The 19,856-nt window shown below is 43.0% G+C and overlaps 1 long non-coding RNA gene across 1 annotated transcript in view; it reads right to left on the bottom strand.

Annotated features, from left to right (window-relative positions):
• Positions 1–19,856, bottom strand: part of LOC309344019 — a 121,016-nt gene that overhangs the window by 95,903 nt on the left and 5,257 nt on the right. Inside the window, exon 2 of the long non-coding RNA XR_014157539.1 lies at positions 19,543–19,655. This is a non-coding gene — a long non-coding RNA (uncharacterized lncRNA). The remainder of the gene's footprint in view (positions 1–19,542; positions 19,656–19,856) is intronic.

Raw genomic sequence — 19,856 nt, 5'->3', positions numbered from 1 at the left:
CCCCCTCCTCATTAAGGCTATCAGTGCAATTTTCTGGGTTTTCCATCAAAACTGCCGAATATGCTTTTAGAAGTATTTGCCTTTCAGAGCCTCACAGGCAAAAACTTCAAGGCGAACTTTAAAAAACCTGATCATAGCAGCAGATGAAGCGATGCAGAAAAGCCCTGGAGCAATCTGCAGGGTTTTGCTGTCAGCAACCTGAGAGAGTGTCAGCACTGTCCGAGGGGACTTCTAACAAAGCTTTAGTCAAGTTCATGCAGGCTCAAATGGAGGAGCTCCCACAGTAGGGGAAAAGGTTTACTTAGGATAGATGAATTCCCTCGTCAGATCCAGAGTTGAAATGTCAGGTCGGACTACGTTCCATCTGCAGCCTTTTTTTACTCTGCCTTAATCATTAGGAGCACACAAAGCACAACAAGCTGGCTTGCAGGACTTCCAAGTGTCTAAAGGGCAAATATGAGCAATGCAAAAAAGAAAAAGAGAGAAATCCCCCAAGGGAAATAATTTAAAATATATTTGCTTTGTAGTTGGATTAGGCTGCTGTGCCATGCATGCATTGGATGGAACAGACACTAAGGAGATTGTGAGGCCGCTGCTGAAAGTATCTCCCTCCTCCCCCAGTAATATCTACTGTATTTTTCGCTCTATAGGACACACTTTTCCCCCTCCGAAAATGAAGGGGAAATGTGTGCGCGTCCTATGGAGCGAATGCAGGATTCAGGAGGTCCCGCCGGGCTCCGAAGGCTTGCGAATAGCAGCCTGAAGCCCGGGGAGCGCAGCGCCAACTCCCACTGCACACCCCGGGCTTCAGGCAGCTATCCGCAAGCCTTCGGAGCCCAGCAGGAGTTCCCGCTGGGCTCAGAAGGCTTGCAGATAGCAGCAAGCTCCGGGAGCAAAGGCGAGGTTGCGTGGAACCTCGCCGCCGCTCCCGGACCCGTTCTGGGGGCTAGGGGCGGGGGAAGCTCGGGCTTCCCCTGCCCCAGCCCCGTGGCTAAAAACGAAGCCAAGACAGCGAGTGGGATCCATCCCGCTTGCTGTCTTGGCTTCTGCCAAAGCCACACGCAGCCTCTCCCGGCTGGAGAGGTTGCGCGCGGCTAAAGAAGAAACCAAGACAGCCAGTGGGATGGATCTCGCTCGCTGTCTTGGCTTCTTTAATTTTTTTTCTTTATTCCCCTCCCCTAAAAACTAGGTGCACCCTATGGTCCGGTGCGCCCTATGGAGCGAAAAATACAGTAATATAGGGAAATATTGGATACTGTTGCACATGGTAGCCAATGGAGGGGAACTGAGTCAGATTACTTGATATTGGAGGGGCTGGGAGGGAAGAGGAGAAGATATGAAGCTGCTGCTTTTGGTGCAAACCAGTGTTTCCCAGACTTGGGTCTCCAGCTGTTTTTGGACTACAATTCCCATCATCCCTGACCACTGGTCTTGCTTAAGTAGGGATGATGGGAGTTGTAGTCAAAACAAACAGCTGGAGACCCAAGTTTGGGAAACACTGGTGTTTCACCAAAACACCTTGTTTCAGCCTTACTTGGAAGAGGGTTTTAATGAAACAAATGCTCTCTCCCCCATCCCCCAATTGCAGATTTCACTATTGGCTAAGCCATGTTATCTTTGAGGTCTTGAATCCCCAATGAACCTGTGCTAATTCTCATGATGAAAAAATGTTTCCAGCAAGCACTGTTGCCTTGTCAACAGTAAACGTTCTAAGAAATTGGAACTTTTTGTTTATTGATTTTATCCAGTACATTCAAGGACATAAGATCAGCCCTGCCAGAGCATACCCAAGACCCATCAGATTTAGCATTCGAACCTTGCAATAGCCAAGCAGCTGCCTATCAGCAGCTCAACAGCAGAAATGAATTCAACAGCACCCTTCGCGCTTGAAATCCCCAGGAATTGGTATTCAGAGGCATGTGGATGTTGGAGGTAATATAGTGGTACCACGGGTTAAGTACTTAATTCGTTCCGGAGGTCCGTTCTTAACCTGAAACTGTTCTTAACTTGAAGCACCACTTTAGCTAATGGGGCCTCCTGCTGCTGCCGCGCCGCCGGAGCACGATTTCTGTTCTCATCCTGAAACAAAGTTCTTAACCCGAGATACTATTTCTGGGTTAGCGGAGTCTGTAACCTGAAGTGTATGTAGCCCAAAGCATATGTAACCCGAGGTACCACTGTACAGCCATCATGACTGTAAGCCATTGCTGGCCTTTTCCTCCTAATTTGTCTAATTCCCTCCAAAAGCCATTCAGTTTGGTGGTCATCCTTACATCTTGTGGGAATGAATTTTATATTTCAGCTATAAAATTGAAGAAGCACTTTCTTTTGCCTTTCCTGAATCTTCCAACATCCAGATTCATTGGATAAGTCCAGATTCTAGTATTTTGAGAGGGAGGAAAGCATTTATTTATCCACTTTTGGAGTTACTTTATACGGCTCTACTTTCATCCTCTTCCTTGCCTTTTTAAAAAATGAAACACCCTATACATCTGAATTAGAAATCCTCAAATGTTTCTGGACAATCTTTGTAGGAAAGGTTCTCCAGACACATAATACTGCCCATTTCAGTCAATCCCCTCCTCCCCATGTTATATGGTGTGTCTTGATCACGTGTGGCAAGCCCTACAATCAGTTTTAAGAAGGGCATTGCAATGCTGAGATCTGGGCTAAGGATCGATAAATCTGTCCATTTTTTGCTTCCCTCCATTTCTCACTTTTCTAGTCTTCTGTTTGTTCCATTTTTAGATCACGTAGTGGAATTGTTTAATGACTTTTCATAGTCTGCGTAAAAATTCACATACATGTTTGTTTGCATTTCTCCAAACATGCATTTTCACAAACAATTTCCCCTAATATAATGGATTTGTGTACATTATTTTCACTATGCATATTTTGTGCACACTGTCTCCTAACATATGCTTTTCCTACACTTTTTTTTTGTCGGAGAACTACATTGCAAAATTCATGCAAAGTGCAAATTTCAAATAATACCTGAATTTTCAGTTCACATACTCAGTAAAGAACTAAGTATGTCTGCATTAAAGTGAAGTAAGCAAATCTCTCCCTCATCCTTACTCTGAGCTTTGCCCAATCATCTGCTTTTTACTAATGCAAATGTTCGTTCTACTACAGGCTTATAAATACCACTTACACAGTTTAATTTTTTATTTTTGTTGTTGCAGGTAAGTGCTTCATTCTTGAAGAAGTCACAGCATCAAAAGAAAAGCCCACATTATTAGCGTTATTAACTATGGCAATTAGCAGAATTCAGCCAATTAAGGTTCATGCACTTTCCTGGGGTAAATGAGCCTCGCCATGTGGTAGATAGCATGCTCACAAAACATCTATAATTGTCTTTTGAGATTTCAGTGCATATTGTCCATTAGAAGGTGCTTTCAGTGTTTGTTTGTTTTTAGTATTGAAGGTCAGGCCAAGGGCTGCCAATGGGATCAATAGGTTGCTTACTTGTTTAACTTCACTCCAAAATTTGCATTTGTTGCTGACAGACAGCCCTTCCTTACATGATCAGAAAACCAAGGAGAATCTCACTTCATAGTGAACTGAGCACAGCTGAGGTTTCTAGAGAAAATGCAGAATTGTTTTGGAAGAGAATTTCAACATAATAACACAAGAGATGGAAAACTGTTGCCATGCATGTAATTTAAACAAGTTGGCAAAAGGAGCAGGGGCTCACTTAATGCTTTCTTAGATTTAAATCTGCTGTCCTGAACAATTTTAAACAATGTAAATCATGGCTTGTGATCCAAGTAAACTCTTTTAACAAAGGATTCCATTAACACTGTTCCCACTGAAAGAACATGGCACCACTAAATCACTTCATAAGTATCAATGCCAATAAATAATATTTTGTTTCAGCACATCCCATTTTTAATTAGTGTATTTTAATAAATGTATGCCATTTTCCAGATCAGGTACTGAAGCTCTGGAAGAATGTCAAAAAGCATTGAGGAAAGCCTCCTCAGGGCCTGTTCCTGCAAGAATTTCCTGTCCTCCCACCCACAGGGGGAGCTGCCATCAACTGTCCTGTGGGATGGATTCCAGGAGAAAATGGGAGACAAGAAGAGACCACCTCAGAGTCTGCACTACTGGGCCTATCCTTTCCCCACCAGAGGGTTATTATTCCACCAACTGCCTTGTGTAAAGGATCCTGGTGGCTTTATTTATTTGGGAAGAGTTTAGAAAATGTGGTTTAGTGTTTCTTGTAAGGCACCATGGAGCTATTTGTATCCTGAAAGGCAGGTTAAAAAGAAGTTTAAGGAATAAATAATAAAATAAGCACGGTCCTGAAACTGCTCACAGTTTTTCACAAACGCTTTTGGCAACACCGATACCTCAGTGCCTTCAAGTTATTAAAATACACTCATAAAAATATTGATACTCACGAACTGATCTACGGCAATTTAGTGGTGCTATGCTCCTTCTTTTTGACAATTTCCCAGCATTTCACATCTATTCAGGTGCAGAGGTCCCTTCCTGAATCAGGCAATTCATCTTACTGCTGTATGTAGGTTATATATTTTGTCCAATTTTAGCAGCAGCCCTTATAAGCATGTACGGTGGAATGAAATGAATTATTTTAAATTATAAACATTATTTTAAAGGTATAAAAATGAGGTTCCATTTTATAGGTTCTGAAGGAGGAGCAGGGGACTTTTATCCAGTTTGAAAGCTGTGTTTTCCCTCGTGGGGAACCAACCAGGGCCACAGGGCAGTGCTGGATCAGGCCACAGGCAAAAGTGGGTGGAATAACTGCAGACCCTCCAAGTGTCCCTGTTTTCCAAGGACATCCCTGGATTTACAGAAGCCACCCCTGTTTCTGATTTGATCCCGGAATGTTCCACTTTTCCTTAGGCCGTCCCTATTTTCATCGGATAAATGTTGGAGGGTATGGAGTTATGCTACCCCTGATCCAAAAAGATAACTGACTATACAGTCTTTAGAAGACATCTGAAGGCTGCCCTGTATAGGAAAGGTTTTTTATGTTTAACATTTTTTAATGTTTTTATATAGGTTGGAATCTACCCAGAGTCAGATGGGCAGGGTATAAATAATAAAACGGTGATGATGGAATAGGATGTCTCTATTTTCATTGAAGAAATGTTGGAGGGTATGCATTTGCTATGATTCTTAATTTTGCACATTCCAATCACAGACAAATCTTTGTGTGAGAGAGAGATGGTACAGTACCATCACCTCTCTTTTTTTCTGATGGCTATTTTGAGCTGGCACCCATGCAGTTTTAGCACATTATGAGTCCTGGCACCTCATCTTACCATTTGTTTATCTCACACACCCCATACATGCAAACTTCTCTCCATCTTTCAAGTCACTTTTCATCAAGCAACAGCACTCAAGGAGAGCATGGACAAATGTGGCCTGGAGAGGCCTAGTACAGCCTGGGAAGGGAGTGAGGTTTAGTGAGGGACCTGAGGGACAACCTGGGAGGTCTGAAGATCCACATTTCACCACAGGAGCTGAGGATCACTGCCCATGTCAATACATTGTACAACGAAATTACTTCTAGGAAAAATGTCTTGTAATAATATTGGTAGATAGTTCCACACAGAAGGCATTTGAAAACTCATAATATGCACGTTCCATTTCTAATTTTGCTCGCCTTTTATTGTGTGTTCTATATAATAGTTTTGAAATGTTCTAATTATGTGTTGAATATGTATATAATGGAAATGGGCTAATCAGAAGGCATGTTGGTTCCCACAGTTTTATAAGGAAGGAATTCAAAATGGAGCCACAGATGTGCTAAAGGCTTAGCAGAGCTGATAATAATAAAAACCCATATTTATTCTTTGCAGAGACTTTGTGCTTAATTGCACTGACATGAGTTCATTAGAAATGATGTTTTAAATATTTCAACAGTTATGTAAATCTGAATGTTTATGATTTAACCTTGTCTCCTCAGAATTGTTCTTGACTTACTTTATCATTTATTAATTTTTTTGAAGTTAATCAAAAGCCAAAAAAGAATAAAGTGGATATTATGGGCATGAATGACCTGAACATGAATATTAGATTAGGGTATAACCCACCCGCTCTGATTTATGAGGCTATGATCCTAAGCATGTGAAGCTACTGAAAAATAAGCATGTATTCATCACTCCCTTTAGCAGTGAACTCAGGTGGGGCGGGTGGATGAAAATGGTGCCAGCAAAAAGCAAGAGGAAGGAATCAGCATGCCTGGGGGATCACCAAGGTTTGTAAAAGTACTGTCATAGGATTGAGGGGTTGATTTGTCTGATGCCTATAGCTTCCAGCCAGTAGTTTTCCCAGTAGTGATGTATGGAAGTGAGAGCTGGACCATAAAGATGGCTGATCGCTGAAGAATTGATGCTTTTGAATTATGGTGCTGGAGGAGACTCTTGAGAGTCCCACGGACTGCAAGAAGATCAAACCTATCCATTCTTAAGGAAATCAGCCCTGACTGCTCACTGGAAGGACAGATCCTGAAGCTGAGGCTCCAATACTTTGGCCACCTCATGAGAAGAGAAGACTCCCTGGAAAAGACCCTGATGTTGGGAAAGATGGAGGGCACAAGGAGAAGGGGACGACAGAGGACGAGATGGTTGGACAGTGTTCTCGAAGCTACCAGCACGAGTTTGACCAAACTGCGGGAGGCAGTGGAAGACAGGAGTGCCTGGCGTGCTCTGGTCCATGGGGTCATGAAGAGTCGGACACGACTAAACAACTAAACAACAACATAGCCTCCAGCCAAGCCGGTGATTTAGTATCTGTAAATTTGTAGTGTGCAGTAAAAGGAGCTGCTGAAATGGTCAGATCACTTTCTTTGTTAAATTAATGGACCCAGCTGGGCCTGTTAAGCACCCTATTTACATGTCTAAAAGGCTGGCCAATGTCAGGGGGTGGGCGGAGGAGGAGGAATGGTGGAGACTGCCTCCCCATCCTGACCCTTCCAGGGAGGAGGGAGAGGAAGGCAGTATAGATTGACAACAGGGGTTTGAGGGAGGTCACAGCTCAGAGGCAGATGAGGGGGAAAGCTGGGAAATCATGGAAGAGCCAGAGCAACGCCTGACTGATACGTTGTCATTAGAAAGCTTTCTGGACCCTCCATCTCCCAGAACCCGGTGAGCATTAAAAGTAGGAGAGCAAAGAGCTTGAAGACAGAGGCCATGTAGCAGCACCCGTAGAGGAGATGAATGAGGAAGTGGGAGAGACGGGGGGTGGGATTCACTTGGGACAACACCTTTACCCAAGAGGCTAAGTTCTATAGCCTCCCTCTGTAAATATTGAAATAAAAAAGGACTGTAAGAAACTTTGGTCTTTTTAATTTCCTGGGCAACCAGATGGAAGCCTCTGACAGGATCCTGACAACCAACTGGTTGGTGGCTGGTGAGAACAACTGGCTGGTGACCACATCATCTTGTAGGTAGGTAGAGCTAGTCTTGGTTTTTAGTATGGGATGAAGCTGGAAGGGGATACCGAGGTTTGAATCCAAAGCAATTAAAGGACCACCCCATTAGAAACCTAATGGGAAGTAAAAGCTGTTGGAGTGTTAATGCTGTGAGCCCTTCCATCCTGTGCTGTGGTTGAACATATGTGTGCATAAAGCCCTATATCCAAAATACACCACAGTCTCCAATGACCTTCATTCCAAGAAAAGTGAACCCTGGGTAAGCGCTGGTACCCCTGGAGTCTCTTATGGCTTGGAGGTTGGGGTGCATACGACACTACATTAAAAAACAACACACACCTTAAAAATAAAAAAAAGAACAGCCCAATGAGGATAAAAAAATGGAAAACTCTTGGCTATATCCAACGCTGCAGCTCCACTCACTCAGCAGACTTCTATGTGTACAACTTCCTTTCCCCTTCCTTTCCCCTCTAGCCCCCTACTGCACCCTCAAAACTAAGCCCTGGGGGACCCTCTAGAGAAGATTTTTGGGGTGTGAGGGGAAAAGAAGTCCCATTACACAAATAGAATTCTGCTTTTGCAGTGTTGGATACAACCCTTTGTGTTTGTGCTCCTTTTAAAGGGATCTTGAGAATCCTTCGGGACTTGACTTCTTTCCGCAGGGCCTGCAAGACAGAGCTGTTCCACCAGGCCTTTGGTCAGGGCACAGCCTGACTCCCTCCTTTGGCAATCTTCACAGAACTTTAGACTAATGGTTGCCATCAATTTGAGATGAATTAATTTTATAATGAAATGATTTTAGAATGTTGTACTATTTTATTGTTGTTAGCCGCCCTGAGCCTGGCTTCGGCTGGGGAGGACGGGATATAAATAAAAATTTATTATTATTATTATTATTATTATTATTATTATTATTATTATTATTATTCTGGATAAGAGATCCCTCAGGCATTCCCTGTACCACTCCCAGTAGCATTTGTAAACTTCCATTCATAGGATTAAGTTAGATTGTTTGTTTAGGTACCATGATAACTGACTACCCTATTTGGAAATGTGTCACTGACATGAGTGCAAAGTGGGGAGTGAGAGAAGGATGGAATGTTGCTGTGTGTCTTATGTGTTGTATGCTGATTGGCTGAGGGTGGAATGTGACAGGCAGAACACCTGTGCGTGTGTGTGTGTGTGTGTGTGTGTGTGTGTGTGCAATGTGACAGCTGGGTTCTGGAGGGTGATGCTATTTTCCCATGGTAAACCCTGCTCTATTTGACTCACAATAAAAGTTTATATATAATTCACTAACATAACAAAAAGTCATATAAACCATAGGTGAATGACAACATCTCTTAATAAATGTACAATAGAATGAAGCCATCCACTGATGATGAGGAAGATGATGATAATGGTAAAAATAACAATATTGCCATCTTCGTTGGTGGATTGCATATTTATTAACAAGTGATGTTTTCTTTATACTATTATTTTCATTCTTATAAGTTAGATTCCCTGCCACCCTTCACAACACCACTCCAGGGTGGTTTACAACAATTTAAAAATGCAGTATCAAAAATAAGTAAAACAGGTCTAACCATACAAGAACATATTCGAGGTATCAGAGAAAAAAATACTGCATCTCTGAAACTAAATCTTGATATCAGGATTTCTTGAATGAAGCCAAGCTTCTGTCAATTGACCATACTGCAAAAGGGAGAATGTGTTTCAAAGCATGACCCAGCCATCATTCAATGGATGAAAAGACAGTACAGTTAAGGTTTAAAGAAAAAGCACTTCTTAGGCCATGAATCTTCCCAGAACTTCATTCCATCATCCCGACAAAAAGAAGGATTTGGCTTCCAATTTCAAAACATTCTGCTCTTTGTTATTTGACTTTAAAAAGGTAAAGCAGCCCTGACAGTTAAGTCCAGTTGCGAACGACTCTGGGGTTGTGGCGCTCATCTCACTTTACTGGCCGAGGGAGCAGGCGCTTGTCTGCAGACAGTTTTTCTGGGTCATGTGGCCAGCATGACTAAGCCGCTTCTGGCGAAACCAGAGCAGCGCACAGAAACGCCGTTTACCTTCCCGCCGGAGCGGTACCTATTTATCTACTTGCACTCTGCCGTGCTTTCGAACTGCTAGGTTGGCAGTAGCTGGGACTGAGCAATGGGAGCTCACTCTATTGTGGGGATTCGAATCACTGACCTTCTGATCAGCAAGCCCTAGGCTCAGTGGTTTAGACCACAGCACCACCCACGCTTTACGTGAACCAAATTGTCATACTTTTTTCTTCCTATCACCTTGCCCACAGGGTATTTTATTGTAGCCACCATTACATTTGACTGCTGCTTTTATTCTCTACAGTCAATGAGATGTTCTCCCCTGTCTTTAATGTCCTGGTGCAGACATAACATTGCTCAGTTGCTTAACCATCCATGGTTAAGGGATAGGGAGTATCCCATGGGAACAGAGCCTCCCTGGGAACACAAAATGGCCACTGAAGATGTGGCACAGAAATCGTGCAAGGAATAAATTGTGTGGGCATTTCTCGCTCTTTTTCAGTTTTGGAGTTAACTATGGTTCCTATAGACAGCATCTTTAAAAGCAGAGACATCACCTTTTAAGATACTAGACAGCATCTTAAAAAGCAGAGAACACCTTGCCAACAAAGGTCCGTATAGTTAAAGCTATGTTTTTCCCAGTAGTGATGTATGGAAGTGAGAGCTGGACCATAAAGAAGGCTGATCGCCGAAGAATTGATGCTTTTGAATTATGGTGCTGGAAGAGACTCTTGAGAGTCCCATGGACTGCAAGAAGATCAAACCTCTCCATTCTTAAAGAAATCAGCTCTGGGTGCTCACTGGAAGGTCAGATCCTGAAGCTGAGGCTCCAATAATTTGGCCACCTCATGAGAAGAGAAGACTCCCTGGGAAAGACCCTGATGTTGGGAAAGATGGAGGGCAAAAGGAGAAGGGGACAACAGAGGACCAGATGGTTGGACAGTGTTCTCGAAGCTACCAGCATGAGTCTGACCAAACTGCGGGAGGCAGTGGAAGACAGGAGTGCCTGGCGTGCCCTGGTCCATGGGGTCATGAAGTCGGACACGACTAAACGACTAAACATCGACAATGGTTACTATAACACGTGGGCCATTTAACCCCCAATCAAGGCACAATAGGCAAACCCATTTCAAACCATGGTAGCAGCCTTTCATCTGATCCCAAGTACGGTTGGTGAAAACACAGTGGCACATGTAGTACTGACCCTAGTTTGTTTTGAAACTATTTTGAAATACCTGTGTGACATGATGGGGTGGGAAAACACGTAAGCTCACTGATACCCACAGTCTTATGCATGGTTATCTAAGAAGGAGACAAAAGTTTATGTGCCCACTATTAGGTCAAACATATTGGCTGCCTCTGGCAGCTGATTTTATGTGTTGCTGTAGAACAGGATGTTGCTAGTTATTTAATTTATTGATTAAAAAGGGATGAGGCATTTGTAAGATTTTCTGCCTCAGGTGCCAAAATAATATGCTCAGTCTTTAGTTCCATGCATTCTGATGGGGGAGGGGTGTCATTTGCTCTTCTGCCTTAGATGGCAAAATGTCTAGAGCCAGCCTTGCATGTCTGTAATAGTGCCATTTAAAAATCTCATCCCAGAGATGAACAACTGCAAACAGAGTCCTTTCTTCATATTTAAATATATATATATTATTTTATTTTATTGTTAAAAATAAATTGATTTATTTGGATTAAAATTTTACAGTCACATGCTCAACATACAACATAAAAACAACATTCCAAGGAATCTCTTGGACTTCCTTCCTCCCGTTTGTGGGTCCTATTGATAATCATTTCCTCCTGAATCTTTTATAATAATCCAAATCTTTAATCTCTTCATTGTATCCAAAATTCACCTTTAAACTACAAGTGATATTCCAATCCTACTAACGAATTTAACTGTTTACAATGGTCTTTAAGATAATTTATAAATTTTCCCCATTCCTTATTAAAATAAGGAATTCCTGATTTCTGATATTTTAAATGTCCCAGCTTCTCTCAAGATCCTTTTAAACATTTAGTTTGACAGGTTTGAACCACAAAGAGCAATTTCACAATATCTGAATAAGGTTGAAAAGATGTTGGGTTCCGAGTGACACATTAGTTAGAGAGGTGTGGACGTTTCATTCAGGAATTTGTAAAGGCTGAATCCCTGAAACATTCCTGGGGCATGCTCAGCTAGACTTGAAGAAGAAGAAGAGTTTGGATTTGATATCCTGCTTTATCACTACCCAAAGGAGTCTCAAAGCGGCTAACATTCTCCTTTCCCTCCCTCCCCCACAACAAACACTCTGTGAGGTGAGTGGGGCTGAGAGACTTCAGAGAAGTGTGACTAGCCCAAGGTCACCCAGCAGCTGCATGTGGAGGAGCGGGGAAGCGAACCCGGTTCACCAGATTATGAGTCTACCGCTCTTAACCACTGCACCACACTGGCCCTCTGAAGTGAACGAGAGGCAGGTGGAAGGGATGGTGAGATAATGGTGATGAGAGGATAATGGATGGTGAGAGGAAAGGTCGCCACAGGACAGCCACCCTTCCCTACTAAAACAAACAAACATGGAGCGAAGTCAAGAAAGATGATCTCTGATTAGCACAGAATATTCCTTCTCTCTCTCTCTATCTGACCCAACGAATGGCACACCTTTCTCAGGCACCTCCATTCTAACTTTCCCTAGCTAAACCCTACCTTTTGGACTGCAACCAAGATTTAGTCACTCACTTGCCTTGTTCATGTGCCAGTTTAAACCCTAGTTACACTAAACTATGGTTTAAAGATGAACGCACAGTGTGCCAGTGTGTGGTGCTGAAAGAGCAGGTGCTTCACGCCTCCCCTGTTTCTTCTGTCACTGCACTGCTAGGGACCAAACCATGGTCTGACACAGCATTAAGTCCAAACCAAGACTCGTGGTTCATTTCCCCACCCCCAAACAAACCATGAGCAATGAGCCAGTGCTCTAAGCTTGGTTACAGCTTGTAGTTTGTTGGTGACAGATATAAGCCAGGGGCCAGAGTTAGGACATAATGCAGCAGCAGGAGCAGGGGAGGGGCGTCCACAAGTTAACAGTTAAACCATGGCTAACCATGGTATTTATGGTTAACCATAGTTAACCATGGTATTTATGGTCAACCATGGTCAACCATGGTATTTATGGTCTAAAGATACACATGACTGTATGAATCACCACAGGAAAATCCACAGGTGTTAGGAGCCCAGTTGGTAGGCTCGGTAGCCTGTAGATGTGGTGGCACAGATGACCCGTTTGCTCTCTTTGACATTAAGTTCTGCACCCCTTGCCCATTCTGGTACCTTAACGTGGCACTAAATTTAAACTAAGGTGCATATCTGACTGAGCATAGGCCATCTTACTTAAGAGGTCATTAGATGATTAGATGCATAATGCATGAAATGCATAATACATACAATCTAGTTGGGGCTGTATATATTAGACTTTAAGTTAGCACACAGCGCATTGAAAACTCTTTCAGAATTGAACAATTAATTTAATAACACATGAAGCTCGATTATTCTGAATCAATTACAGATAGGTAGCCGTGTTGGTCTGCCATAGTCAAAACAAAACAAATTCCTTCCAGTAGCACCTTAAAGACCAACTAAGTCAGTTCTTGGTATGAGCTTTCGTGTGCATGCACACTTCTTCAGATACACTGAATCAAGAAAGGGATATAAAGGAGGTAGCACCAAAAGACCAGAGGGAACAGAAGAACAGGCAAAATCTCAGAAAGGTGCTGAAAGATATCTCTGTCTGTAACTATAGTCTAAGTGGGAGAAAAGTGCTCAGTGCATTTTGGTTGATCAAAGCCTGCACCAGAGACACAAGATTAAGGTTTCTCCTAAGGTTGCAGGACTGTGCTTCCTGCTGTTCTCCAAGCCTCCATCAGGTCTTGGCTGAAGGTGAGGCCCGAATTGCACTATACACTTAAAGCAGCATCAAACAGTTATGGCTTCCCCCAAAGAATCATGGGAACTATAGCTTGTTAAGGGTGCTGAAAGTTGTTAAGCAGACATAGGCAAACTCAGCCCTCCAGATGTTTTGGGACTACAACTCCCATCATCCCTAGCTAACAGGACCAGTGGTCAGGGATAAAGGGAGTTGTCGTCCCAAAACATCTGGAGGGCCAAATTTGCCCATGCCTGTTGTTGAGAAACCTCTATCCCCCCCGCACAGAGCTAAAATTATTAAAGTAGTTTAGCAATCAATCCCTCTTTCCAGGGAACTCTGATCAGGGGTGTAGCGTGGGGGATGCCAGGGGGAACCCAGCCAGATGGGCAGGATATTGTTGTTGTTGTTGTTGTTGTTGTTGTTGTTGTTATTGTTATTGTTATTGTTATTGTTATTATACACTTCAATCTCTAATCTTCCTGACCCACGGGTTCTCATTAGGCAATATTATATTGCATTATTATGTTTTTCAAGTTTCATACTGGGCCAATATGTTCTAGGTTAACTCTGCCCTAAATATAATTTATTTCAGGGTTGAGAATGAATTTCAGCCAGAGGTCCAAATTCCCTTTGTTTTTTTGTTTATGTTGTAAAATTAATAAAAATTATTAAAAAAAAAAAAAAACCACAAATTCCCTTGTGGCCAGTATCCTAGGGAGAGGGGGCACATGTCAGTGGTTGGCAGGGCCAGATGTAAAAAAAGTAGATGGAACCAGTTGGTGTTGCTTTTACCTTTTATTCCATCTACTTTTTTTGCCTCTGGCCCTGCCAACCACTGACAAAGTAGATGGAACCAATAGGTGTTGCTCTTACCTTTTTATAGTGGTCTACTTTCAGAAATGGATATGTAACTAAATGAATATTTAATTTTGGCAAAATTAACTGCTATAATAAGAAATCAGTCAAATCAAAAATTTAAAAAGGAGTGGAAATGTTTTGATGAATATATGGCAAAATATTGCTCAAAAAATGATACGCTAATATGCCTAGATTAAAATGTGAAGTACTGGATGGAAGAAAATCAGTAAGGAAAGCTAATAAGAACATATAGATGATTTGAGAAGATTGTGGAATGCAAAGATTATTGTAAATTGTATAATGTCGAGGAAATCGGGTGGGGGCGGAGGGAAGTGGGAGGAAGGAGAAAAGAATAATATGATGGATTGAGAAAATATAAATGTAAACGTATGGAGGGATGGGGAAGAAATGGTGTTGGCTTTGGTACATCTGTATTGTAATGTAATACTGTATGTGAAAACCGATAAAATAAATAAATAAATATAGTGGTCTACCTTCCGCTCACGTGAAATTCAGAGGTTCCTGCGTGCGCACACACACATAGCTCTGTATATTCCATTCAGGAAAGCATTATCCCAAAGATGAAAGCAGCTAAGAAGGGTGGAGACCAGGATGAATAAGGGGTGTAGTCTGGCGAGGGAGCTTCACCTAGTGAGAGTCTCAAGCCCCAAATACAGAGGTGTGTGGTTGTGGGGCTCATTGGTTCCCCATGCTGGAGTGTCCTGGCTTCATTCCTTTATAGATGCTTTGTGTTGCCTTTGGATGTTTCAGCGAAGAATTGCCTCCATCAATTAACGCTTCTGTAATGTTCCGAGGGGATCTTAGCTTTTATTGGGAAACCACAACACAGAAGAAAACCTAATGGCTTCTTTTAGTGATGCCCATTTCTACTGGTCCTGAAGGACGAACTTAAGTGATGGGAGGAAGACATTTTGGCGGGGGTATATGCTAAAGAATATGATTACTTAATTAGCGGCATCTATTAACTCCCTGCTATATGTAAGCTGATGTGGAGCTTAACAGTGGTGTTATTAATCATGTCTTAATGTAAAAGCGTAACGCACACGCTGCTTTGTAATGTTCTTTCCAAATAGTCCCTGTGGGAATCACAACTTTATTTCATTAAAATGCCTCCCTGCTGTTAATTGATCTTAGGAAAATGTGAACAAATTAACTATGCTTTGAGAGGCTCGGGTGTAAATTTTCTAAGCTCGCGCACTTCGGTGCTGCGGATTAAGAATGCTATGGATCACTCTTCCCCACTGCGATGAACAGCGGGCAGTGCTCTGGCGTTGCTGACCTGGTTTAATTAATAACACTTGGGTAATACGTTTTGCGTGCCAAAGGTTAAAGAAAGGGAAAAGATTGTTTGCAAACCGTAGTGTTTTTCATGCCAGCTGGGACACAGTAGGAATTTGGGTCACGGGCAATTAATTGCAAGTTTTAATGACTCTTCTTGTGTGAAACAAATGCTATTCTTTAGCAGGGATGATTGATGAATATTAAGCTCAGTTGATTTTGGAAAGATTAAAGTGCTCAGTATTTTGTTTAAAAGTGCACAAAAGACCCACGGTAGTAATATATATAATTTTCTCTCTATATTAACAGATATTATGGGGGGAGGGAACCATATATTTTCTCCCCTGCATGTGGTTTTCTGTGAGTAAGTACATTAAACAAAGCATCATCAATAAAAGGAGGAAAAAAGATTTGGTCGCATTAAGTAGTTATCGCTATCCTCAGGGAAGTGCATTTGCGTAGTCTGAGAGTACACTTTTTAAACACCTTTTAAGAAACCTCTAACTAGTATAATTATTGGTCAGTTGACACAAAGCTATAAAGTTCACCAATGTAACAAAGTAGTATCTAAATTTAAATCCATTGACCCTGATTCAGCTTTGCTGAGCCTGTTCCTTACATACCATAAATGAAAAACCTCATGTGTGGGTCATCCTCAGCCCTGTCTGGCTGTTGGGGCTATACACATAGAAACCCAGTTAGAAAATTAATTGTAGCTTCAACCAGCTTTCAGAGGGGAGAATGGGGAAGCAGCACTAATCGTTCCTCCCAATTCTTTCCGCCTCCACGAAGTGGACTAATGCTATTTGCGTGGGGGGCCAGGGGGCCATGGCCTCGGGCACAAAATTCTGAGGTTGTGCAACCAGGCACCCCCATGCAGGAGCCAGCTTCCATGGGGATGCCTGCCCCACCCTGGCAAAGGTGGCAGAACAGCCCAGGCCCACAGTGAACAAGCGTATACAGAGGTAAGTGGGCAAGGAGCAACCCCAGCACAGTATGGAATGGTGCTCTTCTTTGTGGGCATGGGGGGGATTTGCCCACCAAGGGTTGTGTCAGCTGGCCAGGCTCCCCCCTGCACAGGCAGGCAGGCAGGTGGTGCAGCATGGCCTCACTTGGCTCTTGTGGTGGTGGGGTGCTGCAGTGGTGTCAGCAGCTTGCCTGCCCCGGGCACTAGCAACCTATGCTACACTGCTGAACATACCCTCCAAAATTCCTCAGGTGAAAATAGGGACATTTCTCACCCCCCCCCCATGTAGCCAGGGCAGCATGGCCCCACTTGGCTCTTGTGGTGGTGGGGTGCTCCAGTCATGTCAGCAGCTTGCCTGTCCCAGGCACCAGCAACCCATGCTACACTGCTGAACATAACCCCCAAATATCCTCAGGTGAAAATAGGGACATTTCTCACCCCCCCCAACTAACCCTCCTTGACTCCCCATTTTTTGTTCCCCCCTCCACAGAGCATCTCCTATCGAAAGAAGGGTAAGTGCCATGACCACTTCACCGATGAGACACGGCCTGAGAAAACCTCTTAATCCCAAATTTATTCTATTTTATTCTTTGGAAGAAATACAAAAAGAAAAACACACACCAAGAAATAAATTGTAGAAAAGGGCAAGATTAGACACAGATGCACAAAGTAATTCCCACCCCTCATAACCAAGACCCCTTGCACTCTGCTCTGCTACCCCTTTCTTTCTGCCCAGGGCGGCTCTGCCCCTCAGAGCCAGTGTATAACATAGGGCTGGGTCTTGGGGGCAGGAAACCTCTCCTCTTCCTTGCCCACTCTCCAGCAGCTGCTATGAACTGCCCAAGGGAGGAGGCCATGGAGAGGCAATGGGATGCTTCCTCGCAGTCGCAGCTGCCGCTCGGAACAAGCACCTCCTCCTCCCCGAGGTTAGTAGTGGCGGCACTGGCAGGGGAAATAGGGACATTTCGGGATCAAATCAGAAGCTGGGATAGCTTTCATAATTCCAGGACTGTTCCTGGAAAGTCGGGACACTTGGAAACTATGCAAGCATCTTACTGAGGTTATAAGCATGCAGCTCTTTTTGCTCTTTGCCCTGGACTGCGCATTCCAGTTCTTACCATATGGATGCTAATATAAATCCCAAAAGTGAACAGAGACCATTTCATATAGATTAGATAATGTATCTTTCATACTTCTCTAAATCTAATTAAATTTGTCAATTTCTTTTGTACATAACTGATTCATTTTTATTATTTTTAATTTTTTTGGGATTCAAATATGACTCGTGTCCAGACTTCCCCATTTACTAGTCATTTCAATCCTGGCAATCTTATGGCAATAAAAACTGCTACAAGTCTGTGTTTTTCTCCTATAAGCAATCCCTCATTCTAGTTAAGCAATGCTCAGTTGGGAGAGCGTGAGACTCTTAATCTCAAAGCCATGAGTTCAAGCCCCATGTTGGGCAAAAAGATTCTTGCATGGCAGGGGGTTGGACCAGATGACCCTCATAGTCCCTTCAACTCTCCAGTTCTGTGATTCTATGAATGATAGCTATGATTTAACGGCATGTCATAACCCAAGGTTAGATTAAGCTACGGTGCTTCCTTCCAGAAGATCACAACCTTTACATGTAAGAAATACTTACATATGGGTGTATTAATCACAGAGCTGAAAGAAAAACCTTGGAAAGAAATGCACACACATTCAAATTCACAAACATTCAGCCATAGCATCTCTTTCTCTGAAATAGTCAATTGGAACTGAGTCTTGGCTTTGGTCCAGTGAAACCCAAATCCAACTGTGTGGCTCTAGGCATGTCAGATCAGAAAATGATACCTCCTTCCACTTGTGGCCTCCACCTTTCTAAATTAATTACTTATTACACATCTGTATCTAATCCATCACAAGACACCCCTAAAGACCACAGGGTTGAGTATATCAGCTTATTTAGATTTTTCTTTTTCTTTTTGAGAAGCTGACTGTGCTGTGCAGGTGGCAGGCAAACATTTGCACGGGATGTGCAGGTTGGAAGTGGTACCCTGCTTTCAGTTTAACAGCTAGACCGCTAGATGAAGCAGAGCTGGACAGCCTGTGGCTCTAGGGCCTTCAGCAACCATCAGCCTAATTTTCTGTAGCCTGCAGCTTAATTTCAAAAGCCTTCTACACGTGATCAGTTCAGACTTGAGGCAAGAGCAGCCTGTGCCTCCCATGGCAGGCTACTGGAAAGGGAAAGAGAGAAAAAGAGAAAGGTGGAGCTGACGGGAACCGTAATCCAACATCATCTGAAAGGCCCTCTTTGATTGCTTTACCTGGAATGAAAGCATACTCAAAAGGGTCTTCCATTTTTTAAGAGGCCTCTCAGGTCTGTTCTCACTTCCTGTGCGCTCTCAAAACTGCAGTCTGAAGCTCCACACCAGACTCACAGTTCTGACTTTATCTTTCAATGCTCTGCAGAATTTTAAAGTCTGCTTTCCTTTCTGTCCATTGCTGACAAGCCTACTGCTGCAGGAGTTTCAGTGAAAAAAAACAACAATCAATTATGAAGGCCATGGATAAAAGGGTTTTGCATGGTGACAGAACAAACAGATTGGAATAGTTTGCTTTAAACGGAGGGAGGAGAGGAGGAGGAGATGTGATCAAAGTGCACACAAAGCAGCAAATGACATTAAGAAGGTGGATCAGGAACTTTTGATATCGGGAAAAGCCAACATTAAATAATGTCAAAAGTGTCAGATTCAAAACAGATGAAAGGACATTTTGATTTGAGCCTGTTGTGGCAGTCATCGCCATTGGCCATCCTTTCTCTTTCCCTGACTTCACAGAGCAGAGGGTAAGTCGCGTATTGTTATATGTGTTGTACCTTTTTCAAAAGGTGTTTCAATGGGAACATCACGAAGGCTGATCATGTTTTGCTGTGGATTTGTCCGTGTCAGTTATGGCTGCCAATGAACTCGTGGGATTTCTTCAGTAAACATGCCACGTGTTTTCACCCTGGTGATATTAACCGACCAATCAAAATTGGGGTAATAAAACCAGCCAATACTTTCTCACCTTTACTCTTCTGAAGCCCCCAGTCAGCTGTGTTGTGAGCTTTGCAGAGGGATGAAGAAATCATTCTCAGAGACTTGCTGAATCTGTGACCACTTTGGACTGGGATATGTGTGCTAGAGAACAGAGAACAGAGAATTATGTGGAGCGGTTCAGGGGTCTGTTAAAAGAGAAGTATCAAATGTAGAATGAAATAACTCATTCCATCAGCTTGTGCAATGGAGCCAGCCCTCCAGTCCCTGTGTATTCCCCTCTCCAGAGGGCTGGAGTGGGGGGGGGGGAATGGACCCAGAACAGATTATGTGGGTGTTCATAGG

Source organism: Podarcis erhardii (assembly GCF_964252035.2).
Source record: "Podarcis erhardii genome assembly, chromosome: 6".
In the NCBI taxonomy this organism is placed as follows: domain Eukaryota; kingdom Metazoa; phylum Chordata; class Lepidosauria; order Squamata; family Lacertidae; genus Podarcis; species Podarcis erhardii.
This window is presented reverse-complemented; position numbering and strand designations above follow the sequence as displayed.